General features: G+C 60.4%; 1 protein-coding gene across 4 annotated transcripts in view; it reads right to left on the minus strand.

Moving 5' to 3' along the window:
• The window catches only part of ZMIZ1 (zinc finger MIZ-type containing 1), a 228,058-nt gene extending 218,600 nt beyond the window's left edge, over nt 1-9,458 (minus strand). For all 4 annotated transcript variants that reach the window (XM_012762467.2, XM_012762468.3, XM_012762470.3 and 1 more), the window contains exon 1: nt 9,139-9,458. The gene's annotated coding sequence lies outside the window, so the exon portion shown is untranslated. The remainder of the gene's footprint in view (nt 1-9,138) is intronic.
• Nucleotides 9,459-10,362: the final 904 nt, after the last annotated feature.

The raw sequence follows: 10,362 nt of genomic DNA on the forward strand, positions 1-10,362 counted from the left end.
GGATTAGAAGCAGGGGTTGTCAACACTGAGCTGGAAGGGAAGGCTGTGTGGGCAGGAAGGAGAGAAAGGCAGGATGGTGGTTCCATTCCACTCCACAGCCAGGCACTTGTAGGTAGCCCCTTGGATTAAGGCCACGGTTTTGATACCACTTTCAGGTGTCCCCACTGATTGGAGGGTCTGAATAACGCTGTGGACCATCCTTCCAGAAAAATGCACGTTTGCAAAGGTGTGGACACAGGTTCAGGGGGCTCCCAGCCCCTGCAGGCGAGTACAAGGCCCTTCCAGCTCTGACAGCCCGAGAGCCTCTGCGCCCATCTCAAGGGACGTGGCAGAGGTCCCACCCCTCTGCCGAGCTGGCTTTGCTTTTGGGACTGCCCAACCACAAAAAGATTTGTGGTCTGGTAACAAATAAAGAAAAGAAAAGGAGGCCAGCAAAAGTGACACAGATGCAGGCTGGAGGGTGGGTAGAATCAGCTGGAACTGCCAGGAAAGCAGCTTGGGGGCAGGGTTTCTGTCCAGGTGGACACCTTCCCTGTCCTGCCCACTGTGAGGCCCCCGGGAACATAGTTCTTCAGCAGGTAAACCATCCTGGGCTGGAGGGAACAGTAGATGGAAGGGACCATTTAGCCTGGCATTTCCCCAAATGTTCCACTGGTCTTTTCAGTAGTTATTGTGCACTACGAAGGGGGGTAGGTAGTGTGTCCTGCAGGTTTGAGAAAGGCTGGGCTGAGAAAGGGCTCTCTACTCCGCAACTTCCCTTGCAGGCAAATAGGTCGACAGGTTCCCAGGAAAGGGGCAGCGTACCATGCACCCCTCCCTTTTGGGACTGGTGTTCCTCAGAACCCACTTTGGGAAACAATGATGTGATCTTCGCTCATGATTTTCAGATAAGGAAACTGAGGCTCAAAGGGGTGAGTACCTGGCTGGAGGTCCCACAGTCAGTTCCTGTTCACAGCGATTCTGCACAGTAGCATACAGTTGGCAAAGCCCAGCAGCGCCCCCAGCCCCAATCCAGATGCAATCTCCGCCTGCCTAACTCCTCTCCAAGGGGAACAGGCTTCCGTGGTAGGCTGAATGAAAACGTCCTTGGGTTGTTACTGGGGCATTGCAGAGATGATGTACCAGCCTTTCATGCTACAAAGGAAGAGAGTGTGGATCATGGCGGGTGCTGGGGATCAGGAGACAGGGTTCCGGCTTTGGCTGGGCCCGAGGCATCCCTAAGTCAGAGGTAAGGCACGGCAAAGACTAAGGCCGTCATTTCTTGAGCACTACTATGTGCCAGGCACTGTGCACGCTCCATCTTCTCAACCTCTGGGGAGGCAGTATGTTAATTCTTATTGCACTATTAGTAAGCCTGCTCTGCAGATGTGGAGACCAAAGTCTGAGAAGTTAAACCTAACCTGTCCAAAGTTACAGAGCTCACAAAGGGTGGAGCTGAGGGTTGAACCTAAGCAGTCTGAGAAGAGCCTGAAGCAAAGCAGTTGCTCAATAATTGCTGGCTATTATGATATTTATGGTAGACCTTTGGAAAGTCATTTTAAGGACACAAACAACAGCAGGGGCACGAAAGCCAGACATCAATGGAAAACTCCACCCCTCCCCACACAGCCGCACCACTGGCTGGATGAGACACCCCAGCACTGGGGCACCACCCCACTGTGTGAGCTGCAGCCAGTCCCTCCACCTCCCTGGGCTTCCCCACCTGCAAGACCAGAAGGCTGGACAGAGACCCCCTGTAGAACCCTTCCCACTTGCAAATGCCAGGAAAGAGTTTCCGGGCTCTTCCCTAGAGGGCTCGGTACCTGTCAGTCCCGAGGCCAGGTCACTGGCTGGCTGCAGCTGCGCACTGTGCTTCCCGGCTGGGGTCAAGGTCCAGCAGGGAGCAGGGCTGGGAGACTGGGCGGGGGCCCTGCGGACAGGGCAAGCTCCAGGCACCCAGCATCTGCCCCCTTAGCCTGGGCCCAGCCGGCTCTTCCTCCTGTGCTCTCACCTGGACCTCGCACAGGTGACTCTCAGCTGGCGACTCCCAGGGCGTGGTGAGAAGACTCCCTGCTCCCCTGCCCACAGAGGAAGTGATGGCAGGAGCAAGCGAGTGGGTCATTTAGCGCTGCACAGGACAAAAGTCAGCTCCCGTGCAAGGCTGGGGGAGAGGGTAGGGAGGAGACAGAGGAAGCCACCCATCCTCTTGGCTAAACAGGCCCTAGCAGATGAGAAACCTTGTACCCTCCCTAAAAGGTTTCACTTCCCTCAAACCCACATCACAATCACCCTGTAAAGACACATGCTGCTGGGTTGGGGCTCCGATGCCAATCCATGCTCCCCCGGCCCTGGACTACTGCTGAAGATGCCCCATCCTTAGTCCTTTTCCTGAGCACTCAGAAGCGAACCCTGCCCGCCCCACCCCCAGGTTGACTGAGAGCTGAAAAGCATTTATTCACGAGCGCAAGCGTGGCTAAGGGGCTGTGTGGGGCCAACAGGGGCCAGTGGCACACCTGCAATAAATGTTTCATGAGCTAATGGGCTGGTTGAGGCCGGGTTCCAGGCTCAACTCAGTCACCCATTCACAGCTGACCTTGGATGAGGCCAGTCGTTTCTTTCCACGGTTCAGTTTCCTGGGCTAGAAAAGGAAAGGTCAGACCAGGCAACCCAATCGGTCTCCCCTGATTCTAGGCTACCTGTCTAGGGGTTCAAACCCAGAGCCAGGGAGCTTCAGAAGTGGAAGGAGGTTTCCAGACATCGCTCCCTGCTGCTCCAGAGCCAAGAGGAGGATGACAGCAGGGGACTGCTGGGGGAAGGAGTTCCACCTCCCCCTGCCAGCGCCAACCCCTGGGGGTGGGTGACCCGAGTGGGAATAGGGTGCGGGGAGAGAAGACAAGGAGTGGGTGCAGTTTCCATTTAAGCCAGACACCAAAAAAGAACTCTGGAAGCAAAAGCCAGGGAAAGTACAAAGAGACCGTATATATTTTAACACCCTCCCCATCAGAATAGCTTGGCCATTTCCTGATGTGCACTGAAATGGACACTCCAAGAGGGCAAGCATCTGGGAAGGGCTAGTGGAGGAGGGGGAGGTCCCTTGCCTCAGGGTCCCGGGCAAGGCAGACCTCAGTTCCTAGCCGAAGCCCTGGCCAGCAGGGCTGCGTGTGCGCATGTGTGCCAGTGTGGGCGGGCAGGCACACGTGCACACAGGGTAGGGGGATATAGAATAGGTAATGCCAACTAGGGGACTGGGGACAAATGAATGCCCCCAATCCCTATGTCTGGCGACAGAAACCTCTGGGGATTCCAGACCTGCCCTGAAGACTCCAGAGGCAAAGATCACAAGTCCCTGATGCTCTGCCGCTACCAGCCACTGAGGTCCTGGGCCAGTCCCTGTTCCTCTGTGGGCCTCAGTTTCCCCATTTGTACAGTGAGCCAGATGATCTCAAAGGTCCATGTGTGTTCTGACAGTCCCCGAAGCTGAGACTCTATAGAAAACCACAACGCCCACCGTCACTCAGACCCTTACCCTGGAGGCCTAGGAAGCCACTCCCCAGTCCCCAGCTGGCTGTCTAGGGCTAGGGCCGGGGCAGAGCAGAGTCCCCATGCCGTCTGTCCTCAACAGCCTGCCACAGCCGAAACCTTCAAGTGGTTACAATTACAACCCGGCTAACAGGATTAGGGGAGCATTGAAATCCAAGAAATCTAATTAGCTCAGACACCCCGGCCTCCCCCAGCACAAGCCTGCAGTAACCCCGGCAGCTGGGCCTGACAGGCGGGGCCAGGCCCTCCAAAGCTACAGTCATTACCTGCACAGGTGTGCCAGGCTGGGCCAGGCTTCCTGGGGAGGTGCCAGCTCAGCCTGCCCGGCTGCTCCCTGCCCTGAACCCCACCAGCTGCAGCCTTGTCCTAGGGTAGCGCTCAGCTGAGCTCCAGAAAACCAGGAGGTTTTGCAGGCTGCAGAGGGCAGCAGGAACCCAAAGTCCCCCTGGGGTGTGTGCCTGGGGCAGTCAAGGCAGGATTTGGAGTCAGAGCAAGCTCTGGCTGTCAGACACTGCTAAAAGAAAGGGGCCCGGCTGCAGGGGCATGGCCCTGTGCTGCCCAATGGGAGGAAGGAGGACAGAGGAGGCATAGCTGTGACCCTTCCTGGGAACAGCTCCTCCTCACCCTCGCTCCCCCGGTCCCCATTGTTGCAATCCACAGGACTTCTGCGCCCCTGCCCAGCCTGGTTGGGGCTCTCACTCAGGGGACTGGGAAGGAGGCAGCACAGAGTATTGGCGCAGCAATGCCTTACGTTGAGTCCTGGCCTTGCCACAAGTCGTCGGACCTCTCTGAACCTTGGTTTTCCTGTTCATGGGGGTAATTCCAAACAGTAACCAGCTTACACTGCTGCTCCTGGGGTTAAACAAAGTTGGAGGATACGTCTAAATCCACCAACTGCACAAAGGAGAGGGGCCGCGGTTATTGCTGTCATCATGTGCCCCATGGCAGGCAGCCAGCCGGTAGTGGTTAATTATTTATTTGGACTGATGTTGCTGCCCTTACTGGCCCGTAAGCACCTAAGGAGCAGGAACCGTCTCACACAGCTCTGGGTCTCACACAGGCACAGGCTTTGCACTGTGGACTCTCGGTAAACGCCTGTGGCATCAAAGCTGGGCCCCTGACCGACCCCACCCCTCAGTTTGCACCCCCTTCCCTCTCATGCCCAGCTGCACGGAGAGAAAGCGCCAAGAGGCAGGCCGGGCATGCGAAGGCAAAGCAAGTGACAGGGAGCTCCTCAGGCAGGCCGTTCCCACCCCCAGAGCTCACTCCCAGTAAGGGCTGGAAGCAGCCATTCGGAGGGGGGCCCTTCCCCGTGTCAGTACGGCCTGCCTGGGCACTGGTCTTGAACACATGATCATTCAGAAAATAACGAGTCTGTGGTCTGGAGAGCCCTCTGCACCTCAAGCCCAGAACGAGGGTGAGGAGCTGTGGATTTCCAGAAGACATGCACGAAAGGCTGAGGCTTCCTGGAAGTGGCGAGCACCCTGTCCTAAGGGGCATGCAAGCTGAAGCGGCTGGACAATAAGCTGCCAGGGTGGTAGACTTCGATGAGAGAGCAGCTTCTGGAAAATGCTTCTAGCACCCCCCAATCCAACCGCTTTGTGTTCTATTCATTCTGCACCCAGAGCCTGCCAGGCCTTCCAGGGGCACATGCTCAGAGTTCTTGTGCTTACGTCTGCCTCATCCACCCAGCAGCCAGTTGGGATGGGAGGACTCCTATCACTGTACCCATTTTACAGATCAGAAAACTGAGGCCCAGCAGAGGAAGGAAGTTACTGGCCCAAAGGGGCCAGCAAGCTGACACCTTCTTGCTCTCCACCATCTCCTTGGGTAGCGGGAAGACCCACATAACCATGACGCGTTTCTGGACTCTCCCTGGAGCCTATGCCTGAGATTGGTTTTCTCAACCTGCCTTCGTTCTCTCTGAAGGTAGAGCCCAACCTCAGACTCACCCCTGGAGCCCAAGCGGACTGCTGAGTTCCCATCCTCAGGGACTCTTGAGGACAAAGAGCCCCCCTCAGAGGGCGCAGGCAGAGGGCACTGTGTCCCGCTGAGCGGTCAGGGCAGCCACCAGGCCAGGCTGCCGCGGTGTAGGGGTGATTACGGCAGCCCGGCCTTTGTTGTCCACACAAAATCTCAGGAACCTCATAAAGATGAGGCAGCGATAGGAGCCGGGCAAGGGCCCTCGGGAGCAAAGTTATGAATAAAAACGTAGGGGACCCAGTCACGACCTGGCAGGCCCTGCTTCCTGGTTCCATGACCGAGTACCCACAGAAGCTTCCGGAAATTAACTTGTTGGAGCCCAAATTTCTTACAGCATGTCTTACCCTGAGGCCAGGGTCACTGACACTCATTGGACCCCCTGTGCCCGTGGCTTCATACGCAGGTACTCTCGTGACAAAACTCTCAGAACATGGCAGGCCTCAAAGTGTCTTCCTTCCTTAATTGCCTCCCCCCCTCCCCCAATCAGGAAAAAAAGTGAAGTTTGCAGCTCTTCTCAGCTGGGTCCTTGCCCCTGCAATTTTCTGGAATGGGTCAACCCTGGACACCTGTCCTGTGTTGGACGCATATCTATGGGAGCCAGGGATGGGGACAATGTTGTGTTATTGAAGCCAGGGAGGAGTGTGTGTATGTGTGTGTGTGTGTGTGTGAGTGTGAGACAGAGAGGGAGAGAAACTGGTTCTATGGCCAGACCCTCAGTTTCTAGATCTTTCTTCACTTTGCTCCCGGCTGTGAGTGGAACAAGAATCTTCCTCCCCCCTTTTCTTGGGAGAGAAAAGGGACATTTTGTCCACACAAAGGAGCCAGCAACCCTTTTCTGCATAGACAAGGCTATTTATTCAAAGTTTCCCATAAGTCCAGCAATTTCTTATTCCTAATTCTTCTCGGCCAGCCATACCCGAAATGCCCAGGCCAACTCTTGCAAACTCCCTGCTTGCCCCCACCCCCTGGTCACTGCCACCAACTCTCACAAGTCTCAACTTTTGAGATTTACATGTGAAAACAGCTCTTCATAACCTCGTGATTTGGGACAAGGAGATGCTTCTGTCCTTTTGGGGAAAACAAAACCCAACTGAAATCATAAAACTCAGAAGAAAACACCATCTCCCTCCAAATGCATTCCCTGGGCTCCCAAGTCACACGTGCTCTGTGGCAGATACAGCCTTCAATGTGTCTTTTGTTTGATGCTGGCGTTTCAACATCCTCAACTTGAAGAAGGAAAGGTCAGCACGAGGCTTGGGGTATTCACAAACCCACCCGGCCCTGCACCAGGGCCAGGAGCCACCAAGGGAGGGGCCAGAATTGCCCCCACTCTGGACCCCCTCAAAAACCAGCGGGACAGTGAAAGCGAGGGGCTTGCTCTCTAGCCTAAACTTCCCTGATGGCTCACAGGCAGCGTTCACACTCCAGGGACCATCCGAACCCAGCGGTTCCCCAGCCCCAGCGCTGGCTGCTCTATCTGTACCTTCAAAACACAATAATAAGCAAACCCAGGCACCTCTGGGAACAGCCTCTGGCCTCCTGCCCTGCCCTGTGTAACCAGCCCGTCCTCACACCCACAAGGGAGGAGGAGAGGGCACTGGTTAACCCTCTGGTCCATCAGGCCCGGATCCCAGGTTTCAGCAGGGAGACAAACTGTTGCTCAAGAAAATCCTTCAGAAAACCCTTGGCACCAGCAGGCAGCTCGGAGCGGCTCTGCTCGCGGCGCCAGGCCAGGCAGGGCCTCTCATAGCAGCTGCCCACTGCCCTTTTAAACCTCTGGGGTTGGGCTCTGCTCTCCCAGGCCTGGGCTGTCCACCCGGGGGCTCCGAACGTCCGTGGCAGAGCAGAGGGAAGGGAAAGGCTGGCCCAGCAGTGCCCTCACCCCGCCAGCCCAGCCGCCAGCTTCTTGGAGGACCTCTGAGAGAACATTTGTTTGGGCTGCCAAGTTAAATCTTCCTCCCTCATGTCAGGGCATTGGAAAAGCAGTCAGGGGAGAGGAGAAGGGGGAGAGCGAGCGGGGGAAGGAGCAGCGGGAGGGAGGGAGGAAGGGAGGGAGGCGGGCGGGCGGGCAGGCTCGGAACCCCAGTTACTCAGGCACTGCCTGCCCAGGAAGCCGGCGGCTCTGGGGCTCAGCCGGGGCTCCGGGCGCCGAAGCCGGGACTGGGCGGCCCGGCCTCCCGGGTCAGGCGCGGGTGCCAGGCGCCGTGGGCCCCCGCCCGGAGAGGCGGTCGCTCCGTGCCTCGCTGGAGGGGCGAGGTGCGAAGGAAAGGCAGAGGACGAAAAAGTTTGCGGCAGGTAGAGGGGTAGGGCAGGGCGGCCCGGCCGACAGGCAGTCCCCCGGGGCGGGGTGGGGGCCCGGGCCGGCTGCCCTGGCGCGCTCCCGCCCGCCCTCCCGCCCGGGTTGTTTACATTCCTGGAGTGTCTTTTAAACCCGGGGCTGAGGCCGGCTCCCGGCCTTCTCCGGCGGCTCCGGGGCAGTCTCCCGTGAAAATCTGCTGGCGCACAATGGCCGGGAAGGCGGCCGCCCCTCGCCCGCGCCCCCACCGCTCCGGGGCAGGGAGCCTGCCCTCCGCACCGCGCCCTCTCCCCGCCAGGCCGGCTTCCTGGACAGATGTCCCCGGCGAGGGGGCGACGCGCGCCCGCTGCCGGCGCCCCAGACGCCGAGGCCGCGCTCCCCACTGTTTTCTCTCTAACCCCAACGCCAGGAATGTGAAAGAAGCCCGCCACCCTCCCCCCTCGACCCCAGCTCCAGCCCCGGCCCGGGCCGGCCTCCCAACCTCCGTCCGGGCTGGCCTCCCACTCCCCCGGGGCAACCGCCGCCGGAGACGGAGAGGAAGAAAGAACACGGGGAAATTACTTTCGTATTTGCAGCGCGCGCGCGCACACACACACTCGCACATCTTCCCTCTGGGCTCCCCTCCTGGCCGGGGCAGCCCGGTCCAGGCGGTGGCCCGAGCGCCCCTCGGGCTCCCGAGGCACCACAAGAAGCCCCCACACAGCCACACGCCTCGGCGTTCCTCGCGTGTACCGCGCCGCCTTTCCCCGGGCAACTCCCACACAAACAACTTAACCGCTCCCCCACCTCCCGTTTACAAAAGTGTGTGTTTTCCCTGGAAATTCGGGTGCACAACTTAACGCCACCACCCCCTGCCACCCCGAAATCCGGCGCCTTCCCCGGCGGTTCTCGTACACACACTGGAGCACAACTTCGCATCTCCCCACAGGAGGCGAGGGAGACCGAGGCGGTCCTTCCCCGGTCCTTCCCTCCCTCCTCCGACTCCCGGTCCTGCCCGGCCCCCGGGTGTCCAGAGCGAGGGCTGGAGGCGCGCCGGCAGAAGGCGGGCACCGGGTCCGCGCGCGCACGGCCGCACTTACGCCCCGCACACCCGACGAACCCCGGCCCCTGCGCGCAGCCCAAGCCGGCTCCGCGCAGCTCGGAGCTCGCCGGCCGCCTGGGCCTCCGCCCCCGGCCGCCAAGGGGAGCGGAGCGCAGCCCGAGCGGCCGGCCACTCGCCCCGCTCTGGCAGACCCTTTAAGGGAAAAGCCCCAGCACCCCACGCTTGCACCCCGCGAGTCAGCGGGGAGCAGGAGGAAGCCCCGGGGCCAGCGGGCGCCTGGTTCTGGCCCCAAACTTACCGGGCGCTGCGAGCGCTACTGCCGCCGCTGGAGGACGCGCCGCCGCCACCGCCGGGCAGGGCCGGCTCGGGCCGGGAGGAGCGCGGCGAGGGCGCCGAGATCGCTCGGCTCCGTCTCCGCTCCGCGCCGGCTGGGGCTGGGGTCACCGCGCTGCGCCGGCGGTGCTCGCTCGCTCGCTCGGCCGCCCGGTCGCTGCTCGCCCGCCCGTCGCCCGGCCGCTCGCTCTCCCGGGCGCCCGCCGCCGCCGCTCGCTTTTTTAATGTCCACAGACAGTGAAAAGGAACTCGGCGTTAGGGGGTGAGTAAGTGAATCAACTCGCCCGGAGCCGAGCAAGTTGAAGTGTCAGATTACATTGGCTATTCTATTTCCAAAGGGCCCCGCGCCGCCGGCCGCCCGCAAAAGCCGGCGCGGAGTCACGGCCGGAGCGGAGCGCAGCGCCGCCGCCGCCAGCGCTCTGCTGGGCTCGGCTTGGCTGGCGCTCTGCGCTCTCGCCGCGCTCTCGCTTTCCCTTTCCTTCCGCCTCCCCTCGCTCTCTCCCTCGCTTTTCCTCTCCCTTCTTTTCCTCTTTCTTCCCCGCTCCACTGTCCCTGCGCTCCCTAAGCTTTTCCCCTCTAGGAACCAGCTCCTTGTCACCTTCTCCCCATACGCTGCCGGTTCACTCACTTCCCTCTTTCTCCCCACTCCCTTCGCTACTCCCTGACGCCCCCCCAGCTCGCCCCCACCCCCAGTAAGTTTGGAGAAGCGGAGACACGCTGAGCTTAAGAAGGGAACACATTGGGAAGGAGACCAAAATCACCGGGTTCACCCGAGTGCCCCCACCCCGCGCGCTCGCACGCCCCCGCCTGGAGTGCACTCGGGGCCTCGGGCGCTGTCAGGCACCAGAATTGGGGGCGAGCGAGTTGCTAACAAGATCTCCAAAGCCTTCCCCTGAAGGAGACTCTGGGGCTGTTCCTAAAGCCCGGGGACGGGTGGCTAGGGCGCGAAGAGGACCCTACCACCATACCACCACCACTTAGGGCCACAGTGGGAGAGGTTAAAGCTCGGTACCCCCGACGGTGAGGGAGGGAGCGGGGGTGCGGTGCGCACACTTGGCCCGCTGCACTCTGTACGGTCCAGAGACGCGGGGCTTCTCCCAGGCCCCGCGGGGAGACTCGGGGCGCCGTGTGCGCGGGCCGCACGGGGCCACGAGAGCGGCCAGCCCCCAGCCCCGGGCTAGGCACTGCC

The sequence above is a fragment of the Microcebus murinus genome, chromosome 14, assembly GCF_040939455.1.
Source record: "Microcebus murinus isolate Inina chromosome 14, M.murinus_Inina_mat1.0, whole genome shotgun sequence".
Lineage (NCBI taxonomy): Eukaryota > Metazoa > Chordata > Mammalia > Primates > Cheirogaleidae > Microcebus > Microcebus murinus.